The sequence below is a fragment of the Lemur catta genome, chromosome 7, assembly GCF_020740605.2.
Source record: "Lemur catta isolate mLemCat1 chromosome 7, mLemCat1.pri, whole genome shotgun sequence".
NCBI lineage: Eukaryota > Metazoa > Chordata > Mammalia > Primates > Lemuridae > Lemur > Lemur catta.
The window spans coordinates 70,864,005-70,886,687 of NC_059134.1; the positions used below are offsets into that span (position 1 = coordinate 70,864,005).

The window sequence follows — 22,683 nt, forward strand, 5'->3', positions numbered from 1 at the left end:
TTTAACAAATTTAGAATTTTTCAGCAATTATTTCTTCAAATCTTTTTAAGTGTTTATTCTCATCAGGCATTCCAATTAAACCAATGGTACTGCATTAGATCTCACAGGCTATAAAGTTCTGTTCATTTTTTTCCTGACTCTTTTTTCTCTGTCCTTCTGTTTGGATAGTTTCTATTGCCCTGTCTTTAGTTTCACTACTATCTTAGTCTGCAATTGATTATCTGAATTTAAATTCTCTAAGTATTGTATTTTTCAGTTCTTCTATATCTATATGTTCTTTTTTATTGTTTCCATTTCTCTCTTCATTAGGTTCATATTTTCCTTTAAATCCTTGAATATAGTTATAGTAGCTATTTTAATGTCATCATCTGTCAATCCATGATCTCTGTAATTTCTGCATATCTTTATATTGACTAATTTTTTTCCTGCTTATAGGTTAAATTTTCTCACTTCTTCATGTGTATTTTTACTGCATACAAGATAATATGTATACTACATTGTTGAGTGTTTGGAATTTGTTCTTTTAAAGAGTTTTGAACTTTCTTCTGATGAGCATTCATTTAATCACAGCTCATCTTGATCCTTCTGAGGCTCATATTTCAGCTCTGTTATGGTGACTAGAGAATAGCTTTCATTGTAGGACTAGTACCCCTACTCTAAAGCTGTGTCCTTTTTGGGTCTCTACCAAATACTCATGTGTTCATTGAAAACACTCCACTATAGTAAGTTGGAACTTAAATGTTTCCCAATAATGTGCAGAGCCTTAACATTTTTCAGTTTACTAGTTTTTCTTATCCAAGTAGTTTTTCTTTACCCACCCTCTTGTAGTCATACCCTATTCATGTGCAGCTTGGTATTCAGCCAAAGACTTAAGAGGATGCCTGAGAAGATTTTTGCAGCTCTTTCTCTGTATAGCACCTTCACTTTTAGAATCCACCCTGAAAATTAGAGCTACTACAACTTCCTCAAACTCTGGTCTCTCACTGCTCAGCTCAGTGAGGCTGCCCTATTATACTTCCATTGCCTTTTCCTGTATCAGGATCTGATAAATTTCACCAGGTAGAAAGCCAAGCTAATCTTGGGCTCACTTTGTTTTCCTTCCCTCATATATTACAGTCTTGTGCTTCCTGTTTTCTATTCTTAAAACAGTTGTTACATACAGTTGATCAAGAATTTTTATTGTTTATATTACAAGGTTAATTCTAGTACCAATTACTCCTTTATTGCCAAAAGCAGAAGAATATTACTTTTTAAAAAGAGTGTTGTCTCAGAACATTATTCTCTATCATATCATTCTTAAAAATATGTTTTAGGGTGTTTCCAATGTAGTTTCTCTTAATATTTTGGCTTTTTTAGAGGCAGAAGGTAAACCAATCTTTATAAAGGATTTTGAGTATCACAGAATTTTATAAGACATAATTGCAAACCATGGCCATATCTTTTTTAGAATAACAGAATATCAAAGCTTAAAGAGCTTCTGAAGATTTAACATAATACAAATAGGAAATTGTAGACTCAAAACAATATACTAGAAATTAAATTACTTATAAATGGGCTAAAGATAGTGAAAAGTAATGACAAACACAAGCCAACTGGATTCTTTACAACAGAGAAAATTTAAGAACACAAAAAGATTGATGGTAAAAGGAAAAAAAAAAGGGTTATGTCATATAAACACTAACCCAAAAAAAGCTGGTGTAGAAAAATTAATATCAGACAAATATACTCTAAGGCAAGAGGTATCACTAGAGATAAACAAGGGCATTGCATAATGATAAAAGGATCAATCAATCCAACAATCCTAAAATTATACACAATCAATGACTGACAAGGCTGACAAAGAAAAATTAGATATAACCACATAGTTGAGATTTTAAACAGCTCTCTCAGTAGAATTTTTCTCAGAAGAGAAAATTCAACAAAGATTTAGAATATTTGAACAATAAGGTTAACTTACATTAATTGACATATAACAAACACTACACTCAATAATTGTAAAATACACACTCTGTTCAAGTGCACATGTAAAATTACACAAATAGACCACATGTTGAGTGATAAATCACGTCTAAACAAATTTTAAATAATTGAGATCATAGAGAGTATGGTCTTTTATCATAATGGAATCAAAACAAAAATCAGTAACAGGAAGATAACTAGAAAATCACTCAAATGATTGGGATTTAAGCAACACATTAAAACAATCTATGGGACAAAAATAAACAATTAAAATTAGAAAATATTTCAAACTGAGTTATAATAAAAATCTGACATCTCAAAATTTGTATGTCCACTAATGCAGTTATTAAAACCTTAAAATCATCCATTACAAAAGCAGATTAAGCTAAAAGTCAATTACCTAAGCCCCATCTTAAAAGCTAGAAAGAATACAGAAAAACAAATACCCAAAAAGGTATAATTAAGGAAATATCAGAGAGCATCAATGAAATAGAAATTATAGTCTGATATAGAAAAATCAACAAAGCCAAAAGGTGGTTCTTTGAAAAGATTAATGAAATTACTAAACTTTTAGCAAGACTGATCAAGTAATAAAGAGAGAAAACAAATTATTAACACTAATAATGAAAAGAAACATTTATATGTATATTCTTGGAGACACTGATAAAAATAGGATGGTATAAAGAATTTTATGTTAATAAATTTCAAAATTTAAATAAAATAGAAAATTTCCTGAAAAATATACATGCCAAAATAGAAAATAGAAATAGCTCTATATCTAGTAAAGATATTGACTTTATAATGTAAAGCCTTTCCACAGAGGCCCTGATTGCTACACTGGTGAATTTTTCCAAACATTCAAGGAAGAAATAATATCAACCTAGTACAAACTCTTACAGAGACTATAAAAAGGGGAAACATTACCCAACTCAAGTTATGAGGCCGGCCAAACCTTGACAAGGACATGTAAAAAAATTTACACACCAATTTCCCTTATAAGCATAGAAGCAAAAATCCTCAGCAAAATATTAGCAAATATAATCTAGCAATATATAAAAAAAGATCAAGATGGATTTATTTCAGGAATGCAAAGTTGCTTAAAGATTCAAATGCCAATAAACATAATGTACCTTAACATAATAAAGGTGAAAAATCATATGACCATTAAATTAGATGCAGATAAAGCACATTATAATATTCAATACCCATTCATGATCTTAAAAAAACAAAAGAGAGAACTCTCAGCAATCTAAGAATAGGAGGGTACATCCAGCAAACATCATTATTAATGGTAAAACAATGAATGTTTTCTGCTGAATTCAGGAACAAGACAAAAATATCTACTATTTTTCTCCTTTTCAATATTGGTGATCCTAGGCAGAGAAATAAGACAAGAAAAAGAAACAAAAAGTACATATAGTAGACTTCCAGTTTCCAGTCCTGCATATTAAGAGCTTAGAAGTCTTCATTCCATCCTAACAACAATTAAAAAGCTAAAAAAATGGAAAAATCAATAGTTTTTCTTAGATCCATCAGAGAAGTAAGGCCACACAGCAAACTGCTGCCCAAAATTGGAGAGATAGACAGGCAGATACACAGAATCACAACTTATCAGAGCAAAAATCCATGAACAGAAACCTCTACTAGAACCAGTGTCAAGTAGGAAAACCAGAACTGTAATTGATGAATTGCTAGATGCTCAGTGTGGACAACTCTGAGAGTTAAAAATTCTAAGGACATCCAATCATAAGAGGGCCCAAAACATTTGTGAGTTTTACCTCCAGGAACACTACCAGGTCCTCACCGTGAATGTCAGAGAAAAATCCCCTTGTGCTTCTAGCAGGAGGAGGAAAAAAGGAACCACTTTTTAAATACACTATAACATCCTGTTCTTTTTAATTCCTGCCCTCAGGATTTTCCCAGGACCTAACATAACCTGCTGAGGTTTTATCAGAGCCTAACCTACCTGGATAAGGAAAATATCCAACTCTAGCCGCCTCTTGCCTTCCATGTGGGAGAAGGAAAATATCCAACTCCAGCCCACTCCAGCCATGCTGTCCCACCAAAGGGGGAAAAATATTAAAATGTCCTGGTGAACTTCACAGTCCAGGGTCACAGGCTCACCAAAAAACTGAGACTTTAGGATAGGACTAGGTGTACTTGCCCCCACACCTTAACACTATATGATAAAAAGTCTGTTTACCACAGTTCCTTTTACCTAGGATATCATGTATGCCTTTCAACAAAAATTACAAGACATATTGAAATGCAAAAACATTTCTGGAGAAACTGAACAACCATCATAACCAGAGTCAAATATGGCAGGAATGTTAGAATTATCAGACCAGGAATATTACAAAAAGTATAGTATTAATATGTAAGAGTTTGAATGAAAAAGGTAGACAACATGCAGAAACATACAAGATGTAAGCAGAGAAATGGAAATTCTAAGAAAGGAAATGCTCGAAATAAATATTGTAACAAAAATGAAGAATGCCTTTGATGGGCTTATTAGTAGACTAGACATGGCTGAGAAAACAATCTCTGAGCTTGAGGATATAGCAACAGAAACCTCCAAAACTGAAAAGTAAAAAGAAAAAACAGAATAGAATATCCAAGAACTGTGGGACAATAAAAAAGGTGTAACATATGTGTAATGAGAATACCAAAAGGAGAAGAAAAAGAAGAGAACAGAAGCAATATTTGAAGTAATAATTATTCAGAATTTTCTCAAATTAATGTCAACATCAAACCACATCCAGGAAGCACAGAGAACACCAAGTATGACAAATGTAAAAAAAAAAAAAAATACACCCAGGCATATCATATTCTAACAAAGATAAAGAAAAATTCTTGAAAGAAGCCAGAGAAAAAAGCACCTTACCTACAGAGGAGCAAAGATAAGAATTACATCTGACTTCTCCTCAGAAACCATGCAAGCAAGAAGAGTACAGAGTGATATATTTAAACTGATGAGAGGGAAAAAACACCCACTTAGAATTCTGTACCTTGTAAAATTATCCTTCAAAAATGAAATAGAAATAAAGACATTCTCAGACAAAAATTGAGGGAATGTGTTGCCATGAGACCTGCCTTGCAACAAATGTTACAGAAGTTTTTCTGAGAAAAGCAAAATGATACAGGTTAGAAAATCAGATGTGCATAAGGAAAGGAAGAGCATGAATAAATTAAGATAAAATAAAAACTTTTATTTTTTCTTATTTTTAATTGATCTAACAATTTGTTTAAAATAATAATAGCATCAATGTGTTTGATTATATATACCACATAGTACATTTTGATATGTTACATACATACTTATACAGAAGAATTTCACTTTTCATACACACACACACACACACACACACACACACTTATGTATAAGTGAAGGAATGACAGTGATAATACAAGAAATGGGAGGGAGAAATTAGGAGTATTTTGTTATTATAAGGTATTGTATTACCTGTGAAGCAGTACAGAGTTATTTGAAAGTGGCAAATAAGTCATTATATTAAAATGACACCTGCACCTGAATGTTTATTGCAGCACAATTCACAATTCCAAAGATATCAAATCAACTTAAGTGCCCATCATGAGTGAATAGTAGTACACCTGGAGTACTACTCAGCCATTGAAAGGAATGCAATAATGCCTTTTGCAGCAACTTGGATGGAACCGTAGAACATTATCCTAAGTGAAGTATCCTAGGAATGGAAAAACAAACACCATATATTTCACTATTAAGTGGGAGCTAAATCATAGGTACACACAGTCATATAGTGGCATAAAGTACATTGAAAACAAAGAAGAGGCGAAGGTGGGAGGCAGTGAGGGATAAAAATGTACCTATTGGGTACATTATACACTACTCTAGTCAGGGGCACATTAAAAGCCCTGACTTCAGCATTATTCAATTCATCCATGTAACAAAAACACTTATGCCCCCTTAATATTATGAAATAAAAAATAAAACAAAAATAATAAAAGTGGACCGGTATTAATTGTAAATGTATATTGCAAATTCTAGGCCAACCACTTAAAAAGTGAAAAAAGAAATAGAACTGATATGCTAAGAAAGGAGAGAAAATGGAATAATATAAAATGCTTGATCAATACCACAATATACAGTAAAAGTTTGGGAAGCAAAAATAGGAACAAACAATAGGGCAAAAAATAGAACACAGTACTAAATATGGTAGATATTATCCCAGCTGTATCAATAATCATAAATGTCAAGAGTCTAAATATAAGCATTAAAAGACAGAGATTGTCAGAGTACATAAAAAAAGGCCTAGTTACATGTTACCTAAAAGAAATACTTTACATATAAAGACACATATAGATTAAAGTAAAGGAATGGAGAAAGATACACTGTGCTATCACATCAAAAAAAAAAAGTGGGAGTAGCTATAGTAATTTCAGACAGAGCAGACTTCAGAGCAAGGGAACTTACCAGGAATAAAGAGGGGTATTACATACATACTGTTACAAGGGCCAATATTCCAAAAGATATAATTAGCCTTAATGTGTATGCACCTAATAAGAAAAAAATCAAAATACATGAGGCAAAAACTGCCAGAAGAAATAGATGAATCCATTATTAGAGTTAGAGATTTTAACACTCGTCTATAAGAAGTGGACAACTTCAGCAGGCAGAAAAATCATTAAGAAAATGATTGAACACAACACCATCACGATATAAATATAATTGATATCTATAGACTATTTCATCCAACACAGCAGATTACATATTCTTCTCAAACTCACCAAAATAGACCACATTCTGGGCTATAAAATATACATTAACAAGTTTAAAACAATATAAATCATACAATGGCTGCTCTCAGACCATAATGGAATTAAACTAGAAATCAATAACAGAAAGATAACTGGAAAAACCCAAAATACATGGACATTAAACAACATACTTCTAAATAACCCATGGGTCAATGAAGAAATCTCCAGAGAAATTTTAAAAATATTTTTTACTAAGTAAAAAGGAAAATACAACTTACCAAAATTTGTGGGATGCAGTGAAAACAGTGCCTAGAAGGAAATTTACAGCATTAATCTAAAATCAATAATCTAAGCCTTCACTTTAGGAAACTAGAAAAAGAAGAGCAAATTAAGTCCAAAGTAAGAGAAAAAAAAAGAAATAATAAAAACTAGACCTGAAATCAACAAAACTGAAAGTAGGAAATCAAAAAAGAAAATCAACAAAACTGAAAATAGGAAATCAATAAAGAAAATCAACAAAACTAAAAGCTGGTTTTGGAAAAGATCAATAAAATACATAAACTTGAAGCCAGGCTAACCAACAAAAAAAAGAGAAGAGACAAACTACTAACATCAGAAATTAAGGAAGGGATATCACAACAGATCCCACAGACAATGATAGGATAATAAAGGAATATTTTTAACAACTCTATACACGCAAATTTGATAACATGGAAATGGACCAATTCCTTGAAAGACACAAAGTGCCAAAACTCACATGGGAGGAAACAGGCAATCTGAAAGACCTGTATCTATTAAAGAAAATGAATCAATACTTAATAACCTTCCAAACAGAAAGCACCAGGCCCAGATGAATTCTACCAACCTTTCAGGGAGAAATTATACCAATTCTCTGTAATCTCTTTCAGAAGACAGAAGCAGAGGGAATACTTTCTAACTCATTCTATAAGGCCAACATTACCCTAACACCAAAACTAAGCAAAGATATTAAAAAAAAAAACTGTACACCAATAACTCTCCTGGATACAGATGCAAAAATCCTCAAGAAAATATTACCAAAGTGAATCAATGTATGAAACAATTATATACCACAACCAAGTGGGATTTGTCAGGTATGCAAGTGTGGTTTAACATTCAAAAATCAATTAATATAATCCATCACCTCAACAGACTAAAGAAAGAAAAATCACATACCAACAGACACATTTGACAAAATCCAAACCCCATTCATGATAAAAACCTTTCAGCTGTTAGGAATAGAGGGAACTTCCTCAACTTGATAAAGAACGCATATAAAAACCATAGAGATAACATTATAATTAATGATGAGAAATTCAAAACTTTCCCAGTAAGATCAGAAAAAAGGCAATGATGTCCCCTCTCACCACTGCTTTTCAACATCATACTGGAAGTCCTAGCTAAAGCAATAATTCAATAAAAGGAAATAAAGGGTAAAACATATTGGGATGAAAAAATAAAACTCTCTTCGTTCACAGATGACATGATCATCTATGTAAAAAACACAAATGGATTGACCAAAATAACTCCTGGGACTAATAAGCAATTATACCAAGGTTACAGGATACAAGGCTAATATACAAAAGTCAACTATTTTCCTATATATCAGCATTGAACAAGTGGAATTTGAAATGAAAAATACATTACCATTTACATCAGCAACCAAGAAATGTAATATTTAGGTATAAATCTAACAATGTATGTACAAAATCTACATAAGGAAAATTATAAAACTCTGATGAAAAATATCAAAGAAGAACTAAATACATTAGAGATATTTCAGGTTTATGGATTAAAAGACTCAATACTATCAAGATGTCAGTTCCTTCCAACGTGATCTGTAGATTCATTTCAATCCCAATCAAAACCCCAGCAAATTATTTTGAGGATATCAACATTTTAGATAGAATTCCAAAGACACAAATCATGAAAGAAATAATTGATGGCAAATTAAGCATATGAAAAGACGTTCGACATAATCATTAAGGAATTGCAAATTAAAACAACAATAAGATACCACTACGTACCTATTAGAATGGACAAAATTGAAAACAATGACAACACCAATGCTGGTGAGAATGTGGAGCAACAGGAAATCTCATTCATTGTTCATGGGAATGTGAAATGGTACAGCTACTCTGTAGGACACTTTGGCACTTTATTACAAAACTAAACATTCTCTAGTCACACAATCCAGCAATCACGCTCTTTGGTAGTTTCCCAAATAAACTTCAAACTTGGGTCCACACAAAGACCTGCAGACAAATATTATTATAGCAGATTTATTCATAATTTTTCAAACTTGGAAGCAAAAGATGTCCTTCAGCAGGTGAGTGGATAAATAAACTGTGCTATATCCAGACAATGGAATATTATTCAACACTAAAAATAAATTAGCTACCCAACCATTAAAAGACATGGAAGAAACTTAAATGCATATAAGTGAAATATGAATATGAAAAGGCTACACACTGCATTATTTCAAACTATATGATGTTCCAGAAAAGGCAAAACAATGAAGACAATAAAACAATTTGTGGTAGCCAGAGGTCAGGAGAGAACGAGGTATAAATAAGCACAGAGGATTGTTAGGACAGTGAAGCTATTCTTTACGATACTACAATGGTGGATACATGTCATTATACATTTGTCAAAACCCATAGAATGTACAACATCAGGAGTGAACCACAATGTAAACTACGGACTTGGGGTAATAATGATGTCAACACAGGTTCATCTATTGTAAGAAATATACTACTCCGGTATGAGATGTTGATAGTGGGGTAGGTTGGGGGTACAGTCGATAGGGGATATTTAGGAACTCTGTACTTTCCACTCCATTTTAGTGTGAACCTAAAATTGCTATAAAAATTAAGTTTATTAATTTTAAAAAGCATATATGGGAGAAATTAAGAACTAAAATTCCTTATTCACGATTTGATTATGTGTATGGAAATAAATGTAAAAGCCTAAAATAAATAATTAGAATTAATAAGCATATTTAGCAAGATCCTTGGATATGAGGCCAACTTAAAAACATATTTATTTCCATATATTTGTAAAAAATAGAAAATGAATTATTGAAGAAATAATAAATCTACAAAATGTAAAGGTTCTCTACACACATACATAGAAAAACCCCCACAAAATATTACTGAAATAAAATTTTTAAAAACCTAAATAAATGAATAAATGGAGGGATATATTATACTCACATATTGGAAGTCATGATATTTTTAAGGTTAAATGCTCCCCAAATTGATCTATAGACACATTGCAATCTCAGTTAAAATCCCAGCAAGCTTCTTTAAGAAATTGACGAATAATTCTAAAATTTATATATAAATATAAAGGACCATGAAGAGTCAAAAAAATTTTGAATAAGGACAAAACTAAAAGAGCAGATTATCATATGAATTTATTACAAATCTACAGTTATTAAATAGCATGCATAGATACAATGATAACTAGTAGACATAGATAACAAAATAGAACAAACTAATACCAGAAACAAAAAGTGTTACTCTCAGAGACATTAGGTTGAGTGGAAAAATTCAGACACAACAAAGTGTATACTTTATAATTCCATTGATATAAAATTCAAGAACATGGCCAGGCACGGTGACTCACACCTATAATCCTAGCACTCTGGGAAGCCAAGGCAAGAAGATTGCTTGAGGTCAGGAGTTCAAGACCAGCCTGAGCAAGAGTGAGACCCCATCTCTACTAAAAATAGAAAAAATTAGCAGAGCATGGTGGCATGCACCTGTAGTCCCAGCTACTCAGGAGGCTGAGGCAGGAGGATCACTTGAGCCCAGAGTTTGAAGTTGCTGTGAGCTAGGCTGATGCCACAGCACTCTAGCTCAGGCAACAGAGCAAGACTCTGTCTCAAAAAAAAAAAAGAAGAAGAACAGACACAGAGTGAGAATAGTGACTATCCTTCAGGGGTTATGATTCGGAGGGAGAATGAGGGAGTCCTCTGGGATGCTAGAAATGTTCTATATATTATTATGTATTTGGTTACGTGAGTATATACACATATAAAAATTTAGTGACTGGTACATTTAAGATTGTGCATTTTACCACATGCATGTTATATTTCAATGACCAAAATTTTAAAATAAAGAATTATTATCCTATATTCACACCAAGTCTCACGAAATATGTTAAATTGTGAAATGGAAGTAAATAATATTTTCTAAGGCTCCTTCCCCACCTGTTGAGGTGAGATGTTTAATCTAGCAGGTTTCCACATACTACTCCAGCAATGAACACAACTATTGCCTAAGGCAAAAAGAGGTCACCTGACATTCGGCTATAGACAAGCTAGGCTTCTCAGAACAGAAACAGAAATGAAATTGTAAGATCTCAGGTGTCTGAAAATGAATAAACCTTTGCCCTAGTTCAAAAAAGGGGACATATTGTTTAGCTGCTGTGGCCAGAAGATGACACCTTCTATGTCACCATTATCATGAAGCAATCAAGGAAAGGTACAAAGTTTCTTCAATCTTTGCTTTCAAATCCTTCAAACATTTATCCTTAGAATAAAGTCCAAATTCCTTAATATAGCTTAAAAGGTCCCCCATGTTCTGGAACCCACTTACCTCACCAGCCATTCTTCTTTCTACTCTGTACTCTCTCCCTTCTACTCTATCTTCTACTCTGTACAGTCTTGTTGTAGTAGAATTTTTTCTATTCTTTTCTCTTTCCTTCCTTCCTTCCTTCCTTCCCTTCCCTTCCCCTTCCCCTTCCTCCCTTCCTCCCTTCCTCCCTTCCTCCCTTCCCCCCTTCCTCCCTTCCTTCCTTCCTTCCTTTCTTTCTTGTTTTTTTAGACAGAGTTTTGGTCTGTTGCCCAGGCTACAGTATGGTGGTGTTACCACAGCTCATTGCAACCTCAAACTCCTAGGCTCAAGTGGTTCTCCTCCCTCAGCCTCCTGAGTAGCTGGTACTACAGGCACATGCCACTACACTCAGCTATTTTTTCTATTTTTTGTAGTGATGGGTTCTCGCTCTTGTTCAGGCTGGTCTTGAACACCTGGCCTCAAGCAATCCTCCTGCGTACCCCTCCCAGATTGCTAGGATTACAGGCTTGAGCCACCACGCTGGCCTAGAATTCTTACAGTTTCTCCAAAGCACCAGCTGCTACCTGCTAATTTCTCTCTTGTCTGTGACCTTTACACATGCTGCTTTTCTCTCTGCCTGACACATTCCACTACTCCCTTTTATCCAACTAATTCCTATTTATTCAGTTACAATTTAAAAGTCATTTCCTCAAGAATACCTTCAATAGAGTCCATTGAAATATTATACTACCTAAACCATGACTTTCATCATACTTTATTATAATTACTTCACCATCAAGCCTCTCTATCAGACTACAAGCTCTATGAGGCCAAGAAATTCATCTGTCTTTTTCACTATTACATCCTTAGTGTCTGGCAAAACCACTGGCACATGGTAGATACTAGACAAAAATATGTGGAATCAGTGAAAAGAATGAATGATAAGATTTAGAGTGCAGTAAATCTTACTGGGATCCTTAAAACAAGCAAATAATATTTTGTACACTTAATTTTAACACCTTGTTTACTTTCTGTAATTATTTACCTTTTGTTCTGCCATAGATTTCAGATTATTTTTGATATATCATCATGCCTTGGCTATGATAAGGGCACCAAAGAAAACATTTCATAGCAAGTCACATAGCCCTAATGCTCAGTGTACTGGTAGTAGCAGAGATTCAAGTAAAAAAACACTAGGTGAAGATGCAATTTAAGGTGGCAGATGCAGGACACTTTGTAAACCCACCTACCCCACCAGGAAATCATTCTTCTGAAGTACACTCTCAACTCTGGATTTTTGTGTAGTGTTTCTTAATAACTGAGTGCTTCCTTTTATTTGAAAAAAATGACCTACAGTTGAATGATAGCATATAAATTCAAAGCAGTCTGAGTCAGGCCATTAGTCTTTAGAAGAATCATTTCTCTCAGAATTAAGGCAGTAAATTAAGTAACCACCAGGATTTTGGAAACTTCTACCTGCACACAAATTTGTGTCAATTTTAACCTGGCTTCATTTTTAACACAGATTTTGAGAGAAAAGAGAATAAAAGCTAAAATTATGCTTTTTAAAAGGAAAAATGTTGTAGCCATAGAAAGCAAGACTGAGCTCTAAGGATGTTCTCCTTCCTTAGTATTTTGAGAGGGAACAGGAAAAATGATAATAAATTCTCAACTAAGTATTATTCTGTGAAAATTTCTAATGCTGACCAGTTCTCTTAATTATGTAGAACACACAGGCTCTTTCAAAAGCTCCCTGCACAGCTTGAAGATGAACTGCATGTGCCTCTTAATCTTTTATTCAAATTTGACAACAGTAGTGTCAAAGGGAATCCACCTATGAACTATATAGGAAGCTGATAGTGTTATATGTTGTCTATGAGTGTTGGCTCTCTATGAGCGTCAAATCTGGGTTCTTAACAATTTCTTACCACTAAATGGCAAGACAAGCATATCAACAATGTAATCCTAAAAATCATTCAGTCCTCATTATTCAAAGAGTATGTACGTTTACTGGTTTGAATGCATACAGGAAAAAAATAGTAATGTATATAAACACAGTTCTGATACTGAACTAAAGTAAGGAAGACAATCATCATCACGATGGGCAGAAAATACTCTTAGGATAGCTGAAGCTGAAATGTGATATTGCTGAACAAACAAAAGTCGTGAAGCCAGTCTAACAGTGTACTCTTTAAAAGAGACAATGTCCCAGAAAGCAAGTTCTGTAAATTATTAGCTATAGCCACAAACAAAAGTGTAACATTTAAAGAAGAGAGCTGCATACCATACCAATAAATGTCACAAGGATGATAGTATCTGTAGCTGTGTGATCTTTAGAGTATCCTGGCTAGGTAACACAGTGATTTTTGCACATGAAATTCTATTTACCGTGTAGATTCTTGAAATACACAGGAATTGCCTTTATTAAAATAAACTGCCCTGTGACTCATCACAGGAACAAAAACTGTGCTAACATCCTAGGGTCAGATCAATGATGCATTTGGATCTAAGTGCAGAGAATTCTTAGGTCTTTCCTGAGTTTGATATAAGAATCTTGAATGGAAAAATAATTGGCTTCTGAGAAAGAAGATTCCATGGTCTATGTGACAGTTCCATACCTAGAAAACCCACCATTTCAATTAGTTGCTAACTCTTCACTTAACTCTATTGTCAAAACTCACACAAGTCTGGTCAAGTTATACAGAGACGGTTGATTTTTCTCCCTCAAACTTACCTGCTTCAGTCTTTGTAAGATGTTCTCAAAATTCAAAATGTAAACATTTGAAGGCAAACTAAGCATTTTGATAATCAGGTAGTTTATTTCAAGTGGCTTCCATCAAGGATAACAACAGTAATAAAAATATTAATACTAACAATGACAGTGATGAGCTCTAAACTTAAAAGAGCCTCCAAAAGTAGTTAAAATGATAAAGAACAATAGCCTTGATTTCATCCTAATTTATGGTTTCCCAAGGACCCCTAGAGTTCTCCTAGATATAACTTCTTCTCTATCACAATACTGAGTCTTAATCACTCTTATTGCATTCCTGACCAAAACAAAATTTCCAAGAATAATTATATTCAGCTTATTATAGTTTCAATTTGTACCATAGAAAGGGAAAGCATTCTATGCCTCCCATTTTAAACTTTTTTTTCTTTTTTTTTTTCTTTTTTTTGAGACAGAGTCTTCCTCTGTCACCCTGGCTAGAGTGCCGTGGCGTCAGCCTAGCTCACAGCAACCTCAAACTCCTGGGCTCAAGCAATCCTTCTGCCTCAGCCTCCCGAGTAGCTGGGACTACAGGCATGTGCCACCATGCCCGGCTAATATTTTTATATATATATATATATATTTTTAGATGTCCATATAACTTCTTTTTTTTTTATTTCAGCTCATCATGGGGGTACATAAGTTCAGGTTATATACATTGTCCATGTCCTGCCCATCCACCTGAGTCAAAGCCTCAATGTGTCCATTCACCAGACAATGCGCCTGGCACTCACCATGTAGTCAAACCTCCATCCCCTGCCCCCACCCCCTACCTCCCCAAGTCAGCACCTTCAAGCATGACCATTCCCCAGATGGTGCGCAACGCACTCATCATGTAGGCATACACCCGTCCCCTCCCCCCACCCCACACCTCAGTCTGATATCCAATTGGTACCCTTCCCCGATGTGCATTTAGGTGATGATCAGGGAAACCAATTTTCTGGTGAGTACATGTGATGCTTGTTCTTCCATTCTTTGGATACATCACTTAATATAATGGGTTCCAATTCTCTCCAGGAGAACCAAAGAGATGTCGTATCACCGTTATTTCTTATAGCTGAGTAATACTCCATGGTATACATATACCACAGTTTACTAATCCATTCGTGGATTGATGGGCATTTGGGTTGTTTCCACATCTTTGCAATTGTGAATTGTGCTGCTATAAACATTCGGGTACAGGTGTCTTTGTTATAGAATGACTTTTGTTCTTCTGGGTAGATGCCAAATAATGGGATTGCTGGATCGAATGGTAGGTCTACCTGAATCTACAGGGTCTTGCTCTTGCTCAGGCTGGTCTCGAACTCCTGACCTCGAGCGATCCACCCGCCTCAGCCTCCCAGAGTGCTAGGATTACAGGCGTGAGGCACTGTGCCCGGCCACCATTTTAAACTTTTGTGAGGAATTATTGTGAGCCACTGAGGAGAATCCTTGATATACCTTCAAGTAAGCTATTCATCAGATATGGAGGAAGGGATGATCTGTAACACTCAGGAGTTTATATATTTATTTCCTTAAAATATTCAAGTAACTGCCAGTGGGTACTTGGCACTTTCAGTAATTTCAGAATATCAGAACAGAATTATTGGTAACTGGGAAAATGCTGTTCAGCTGTTCATCAGTAAAAGGTATTTTGCATATAAACATGTATGGTCAAAGTGTCTTTTTTTTAATTTCAAATGTACAAAAACATAGAAAAATAGTACAGAGAATTCTTGTATATACTTCATTCAGAGTCCTCAAATGTTAACAGTTCACACTTATATTATCATTCATATTCTCTCTCTTTTTCTCTATCCCTCACTCTAGAGTACATTTTTTAGTGCTTTTATTCTTTAGACTTAGAATATATAGTTAAAACACTGGTCTAAAGTTACATAGCTTAGTTCCACCCACACACCCACCACTACACACTTTAAGTATGGTTATGCCATATGAAATATAGTTAAACTTCTGTTTCTGTTTGTTTCCATTTTACTTTTTCATTCATGTTTGTTGCATATTTAGTATAAAAAACAGTAATATTGTTCTAAAAGTTACAACTATACAAAAAAATCATCAGAGAAGTGCCACCCCCCATCCCATCCATTCTACCCTGCTCACACCAACTCCATCTTTCCTTTCCATTTTCACCCATCATTTCTAGGAGACCAGTCTCAATAGTTTCTGGTTTATCCTTCCTCTGTGTCTTTCTGCACAACTGAATAGCTAAGTGTATGTTTTCTAATTTCCTCTTCTTTCCACACAAAAGATAGCATTCTCTAAAGGGGTAGCTGCACAAAGAGAGAAATCCAGAGATCTGCAGAGGGGCCCCATTGAATGTTCTGCTGAGTACTGATTGGCACACACATGTGAGAAAACTACATGAAGCCAGAAAAAGAGCTATCTGAAAGGTTTAGAGGGAACAATACCAGTATCTCATAAAGGCCTGGGAATAGATGTTATCTTCACTAGCCAAAGTAGAAAGTGTCATAGTTCGTGGGGTATCACACAGAGAACTCAGAAGGGTTTTGCCTTAATTGTGGGGTAAAATTAGTACTATACTAGAAAAATGCTATCTTATTCTACATCACAAAGCTTAAGAACAAGACCCTAAAAGATCAAACTGTTTCCAAGTAACTTAAGAGCATCCTGGAACAAAGCCTAATAATATTTATAGGAATATCCAACAAGGTAAATGTCACTACATCTAGAATACAACAATAACAAAAAATACCAGGCATGCAAAGAAGCAGGAAACTATGACCCCAATGAGGAGAAAAAGCAATCAATTGAAACTGAACTAACAATACGCAGATATTAAAATTAACAAAGACATTAAAAGAGTTATTAGAATAATATTTCATGTTTGAAAGATTGAAAATGTTAAATGAAGACAGGAGACATATATAAACAAAAAAATTTTAAACAAACTTCTAAAGATGAAAACCAAAACGTTTGAAATGAAAAATATACTGGATGCGATTAAAGGCCAATTAAACCTTGCAGGAGAAAAATTAGTAATCTTGTTGATAGAGCAACAGAAACTACCTAAAATGAAACAAAGAGATGAAAAAGGCAATAAACAGAGCATCAGTGAGCTGTAAGACAACTTCAGGCAGCCTAATATATATAATTAGAGTCTCCATATATAAGAGGAGAAAAAGAGAAAAAATATTAAAAATATAATGCCCGAAATTTTTCCAAATTTGATGAAAACTATACACCTACAGATTCAAGAAGGCCAATAAACTCTAAGTAAAAGAAATATGAAGAAAATTACACCAAGATACATCATAACTAAACTGCTTCAAACCAGTGAATCAAGGAGAAAAACCTGAAAAGCAGCCCCCTCAAAAAACATATTATGTACATAAGAACTAAAATCAGGTGACAGCTATTTCCTCATTGAAAATAATATAAGCCAGAAGACAATTGTGCAACATTTTTAAAGTACTAATAGAAAAAAATAGAACTCTCTACCTAGAATTCTATATCCAGCAACAATATCTTTGGAACACAAAGACAAAATTTAAAAAAAATTATATATATAAAAGGTGATAGAATTCATCACTAGCAGGTCTATACAAAATATTAAAAGAAATCTCTCAAGCATAAAAAAATGATACTGGGGGATCTAGATCTATACAAAGGAATGAAGAGCACCATAAATAGCAATTACGTGGGTGTATATTTAATTTTTTTCTCATTATTTAAATAGTATTCAAAGACAATTTACTATTTAGAGAAAAAAGAATATCAATGTATTGTAGGACTTATAAGTAGAATTTGAATGTATTATATGACAACAATAAGAAAATCTAGAAAAGAAATGGAAGTATACTGTTGTAACGTTCTTGTACTATAGTGTGAATAGTATGAAATCTCTTGAAGACAGAATAAGTTAAAGATGTATACTATTAAACTCCAATATAAACACTAAGATAATATAACAGAAAATCATAACTAATGAGCCAACAAAATAGATAAGTGGAATTATAAAAAATAATCAAAAAAAGTCAGAAAAGTAACAAAGAGCATATCTATCATCTCAAACATTTATAATTTCTTTATATTGGTAACATTCAATATCCTCCTTCTAGCTATTTGAAACCATATATTATTGTTAACTATAGTCATCCTAGAGTGTGGACCACTAGAACTTATTCCTCCTATCTAGCTATAGTTTTATATACTTTAACAAATCTCTTCCTGTCCCTCCCTTTCCCCTACCATTCACAGCCTCTAGTATCCTCTGTCCTACTTTTTACTTCTAAAGGATCAGTTTTTCTTAGCTTCTATATATGAATGAGAACATGCAGAGTTTACCTTTATGTTCCTGGTTCATTTCATTTAACATAATGTCCTTCAGTTCCATCCTTGTTGCTGCAAATGACAAAATTTCATTCATTTTTATCACCAAATAGTATTCTGTGGTGTAATCCTAGCACTTTGGGAGGCCAAGGTGGGAGAAGTGCTTGAGGCTAGGAGTTTGAGACCAGCCTGGAAAACATAGCAATATCTCATCTCTACAAAAATATTTTAAAATTAGCTAAGTGTGGTGGAGTGCACCTGTAGTCCTAGCTACTTGAGAGGCTGAGGAGGGAGGATTGATTGAGCCCAGGAGTTTGAGGCTATAGTGTGCTATGATCACACCACTGTGTTCCAACCTGGGTGACAGAGCAAAACCTTGTCTCTAAAGAGAAAGGGAAGAAGAAGGAGAAGAAGGAGGAGAAGGAGAAGGAGAAAGAGAAGGAGAAGGAGAAGCTAGCCTACAACTTAGTGATCAAATGCCTTCTTATGGTTTAAGTCAAAATGGTATCTGAAAATGTTATGTAGATGTATTGGATTATAATTTTCCAAGAATTAAAGAGGCAAGATTTCTGATTATGAAGGCATATCAAAACTAGCTCACAATTCATCCTCAATTAATAAATAACATAATTAAATTCATTAAAAAATTCAGCAACAACAACCAAACACGAAAATCAAAACAACTGAATGTAATAAACCTTAAAAACTGGCAACCAAGGAAGGAAACAGAGATGATATGGGTGAGTCAACAAAATGCAAATAATTGTCATTAATACTCCCAAATCTGTAGAGAAGCAAACTGAGCAAGTTTTATCTTTTTCTTCTTCAGCCTGAAGTATAGTAGAAAAGCAAACTAGGAAGAAACAGATAATATAGGAAAAGTGAATAACAGCATTCTTTCTGTATGACAGATGTGAAGATTCTAGGTCTACACAATAAATTTGGTGAATGATACAAAAAGTATCCTTCTGAATGAATGGTCGACTCTGATCCCACTCACAATTAAGCAGACTAAACTATTATATAAAACAAATAACAAAATTTCAGAAGAGACAGCTTAGCCCCAAAATACAAGCTACATATACCTCACTATCTTCTCACCCCTGATAAATAATTTTCTCAGACTTTCAAATAGAAAAACAAAACAAGAAACAAAGAGGAAATATGTATAAAAATCCTGGAAGAAAGCGAGCATGACGAAGAATATAATGCTAAAGAAAATTGTCATTCACATATAAGATGAAAGACAGGTAGACTCAAACATGATAGAATTTTGAGAATATTGTACACCTAAACCCTTCTGAAGGAAGGGGTGGGGAGTTCTTCTCAATAATGAAATTCAACCAATTAAGAAAGTGAAATACAATGAGAAAAAGAGAAGCTGTGGTAAAAGAACTAGTAGTAACAACTGCATTCATATAGAATAAACATTAAACATCTATGGGAATTATAGAAACAAAAAAGAACGTAAATGATATAAACCTAAGCAATGCAAAAGTAAAATAACAAATAAAAAATGAAAAGTAGGGAATAGATTTGGGAAAAAGTATTAGAGTGTATCATGCCCTTATCTTTCAAAGCAGGAAGCCAACTGCTTCTTTTAAAAATAAATATGTAGCTTTTAAATGCTAAACATAATGAGAAAACCTCTTAATTTTTTATAATGTCTCTCCTCCCCATTTTTAGACCTTAGGGGAATCTTTTAGCAAATATTATCTCCAATGCTAAAAATAAACATTTATTTGGGATTCAGCAACTCCTTTAGTTTCTTTTTTCTATTAAAGTAAAATAAAATATATTAATTTCTATTTATAATAGCATCTATAGCATGACCCCATTTTTACAAAAGCCATTCCATTTGTCCATCCATCCATATGCCTGCCCACCCACTCATCCTTCTATTTGTATAAATGTATAAGAATGATATATATCTAATATTAATGATGGTAGTTTCTAGGTGGTGGTATAAATTTTTCTATTTTTTATTTTCATACTTTTCTGCATTGATTTCTTCCTCAAAATGATATATATTTTTCATAAAAACAACAGAATTATTTTTCTTTAAACACAAACTAAAGCAAATATGCCAGGATATTAACCATGCTTAATTTTGGGTGATAAGGATATAAATGATTATTCCTTTCTTTGCACTTTTCTGAATTTGTTAAATTAGAAAAAAAAAAGATTAAAGAGGCTGTATTCATCATACTGCCCAAAACTGAAATTAATCCTTAGCACACCAGACTTGTTTATCCTAAAGTATTTTCAGACAGCTAACTCGTGGACAGTAGACAAAAATCTCAACTAAGTTATTGCCCCCAAATCAATTATTAGACGCTTCAGCTCTTAGAGACAAATTACCACACTATCATGGCATGGAAGTATAATGGTGTGCAAGTAGTCTAGACAAGGGGGATTGGAAAGCTATGTCTTAGTTTTTAAATCTCCCTATTACTTTAGAAAAAAATAAAAGGTTAAGGAATAAAAGACTAATGAATACAGAGTGGCAGAATCTTTATGAAAAATATATATCATTTTGAGGAAGAAATCAATGCAGAAAAGTATGAAAATAAAAAATAGAAATCTAGAATAAAAAATAGAAATTCTGGAATCTAAGAAATGGGTATATGAGAGTTCATTACATCATTCTTTCTACTTTTTTATGCTCAAAATTTTTTATAATACATTTCCTTAAATCTTCCTTATGTATTACACACAGTAAGGATTCTTTGAAATTTATAAGCTCATCTTTAGAACAAAACACCTTTTCCTTTGGGGAGTTAAGCCAATTGGTTATTAACATCTTATTGTGAATTATTTTCATCAAATATTTTAATCAAATCTTTTTCCTCCTATCACTTAAGATCACTTGTAAAAAGGGCCTGTTTGATGAAGGGAAAGAAGCAAGCGTAATTTTAAAGAATGGGACATTTCAGAAAGGGTAGCCAGAGATAGCAATAGAGTTGGAATTGGGGTAGCAACTTATACAGAGAAACCAAATATGTTTTTCATTTTCTTTGAAAATTTATATAGTTTTTCTTATCACTTGAAATCATTTCAAGTTCTGTCTTAGCTTTCCTCAGAGCATGCAGTAAATACCATCTTAGACACTGTCTTACAAATGGTCAAAAATATAAATAGATTCATATTGTACTTCATGACTATTTATAGTCTTCCTGGAGACATTTGCTCTCTTTCTACCCATGGTGGTAATAATTACTAACAGTTTTTGAGTACTAGATATGACAGTATAACATGCTAAACATTGAATTAAGCACTATAAATATATGAATTGCATTAATATTTAACAGTCTATGGGATGAGGCCGGAGAAGTTAAGAAAATTCCTCAAGGTCAGACAGCTAATATACAGTAGAAATAGGATATTAACCCAGAAAGTCTGAGTCCAGAACCTATGCTCTTAGCTACTAAGTTGATGTTTACCAAGTTTATTTCTACTATTTTCCATAAATGTCACTCAAAATTCTGTCTAAAAGGATACAAAAATGTGACTTCTCAGATTTTCAAAAATATGTGCAAATCCTCCCTCAGCAAAGTTAGAGGCTCTGCCAGAGAAGTAGCAAAATTAAATCAAAAGACTTAAGCTATAATTGTAGCCTTGTAAGAGACTCTGATGGTTGGCAATCTAAAAGCCCCTCATAATCCCCTTCTGCCTCAACTGCTTTCCACTACAGGAGCTGGAAAAGCAAAACATTTGCATTACTAGTCTCCACATCTAGCATCATTGCCCATATGACCTAGTTCTAGACAATGAGACACAGGAGAAAGCCTGCTGTGAGACTTCTGGAAAAGACTGTTTTTACTTTGTTACCCTACCCACCCCCTCCAGAAGAAGAGGTATCAATGGAATAATGCTCTATCATGCACCATCTTCTGCTCCCTCTTTTAGAATGTGGGACTACTGTGGCCATCTTACAATGATAAAGGGAAGGCCAGAAGATATGCAGGAATGTAGATCAAGTCCTAACATAGTTAACCTCCTGTACCAATACCATAAATCACTGACCTCCCAGACTTCTTGTTATGTGAAAAAATTAAATACCTATTTCTTTAATCTACAGTGTGCCCAGTATTTCATTTGTTTACTTTTATTATTGATACTTGCAGCTTAAAACATTCCCAAACGATGCAAGTTTTGCTACATAATAATTATACCACGTGAAGTATAACTGAGCGACAATTTCCCCATTTGCTGCAAAAATTAAATGAGATAACATTTGAAAAACACTTATCTTTTTATGTGCAGTTATCTTTTAAAAAAATAGCTTAATCTAAGACATAAATGTTTACCATGCCTAGCAACAAACAACACTTTAGTGGGAGAAGC

General features: G+C 33.7%; 1 protein-coding gene and 1 long non-coding RNA gene across 3 annotated transcripts in view; both read right to left on the reverse strand.

The window, feature by feature from the left end:
- Nucleotides 1-22,683, reverse strand: part of SOX6 (SRY-box transcription factor 6) — a 383,942-nt gene that overhangs the window by 276,865 nt on the left and 84,394 nt on the right. The window lies entirely within an intron of this gene.
- Nucleotides 8,911-18,366, reverse strand: LOC123642480. Of its 2 annotated transcripts, none has more exons than XR_006736465.1 (3): nucleotides 18,352-18,366; nucleotides 9,930-10,042; nucleotides 8,911-8,969 (listed from the first exon to the last, which is right to left on the reverse strand). It is a non-coding gene; the product is annotated as an uncharacterized LOC123642480 (long non-coding RNA). The 2 variants fall into 2 exon arrangements; XR_006736464.1 differs by lacking the exon at nucleotides 18,352-18,366 and adding an exon at nucleotides 14,011-14,026.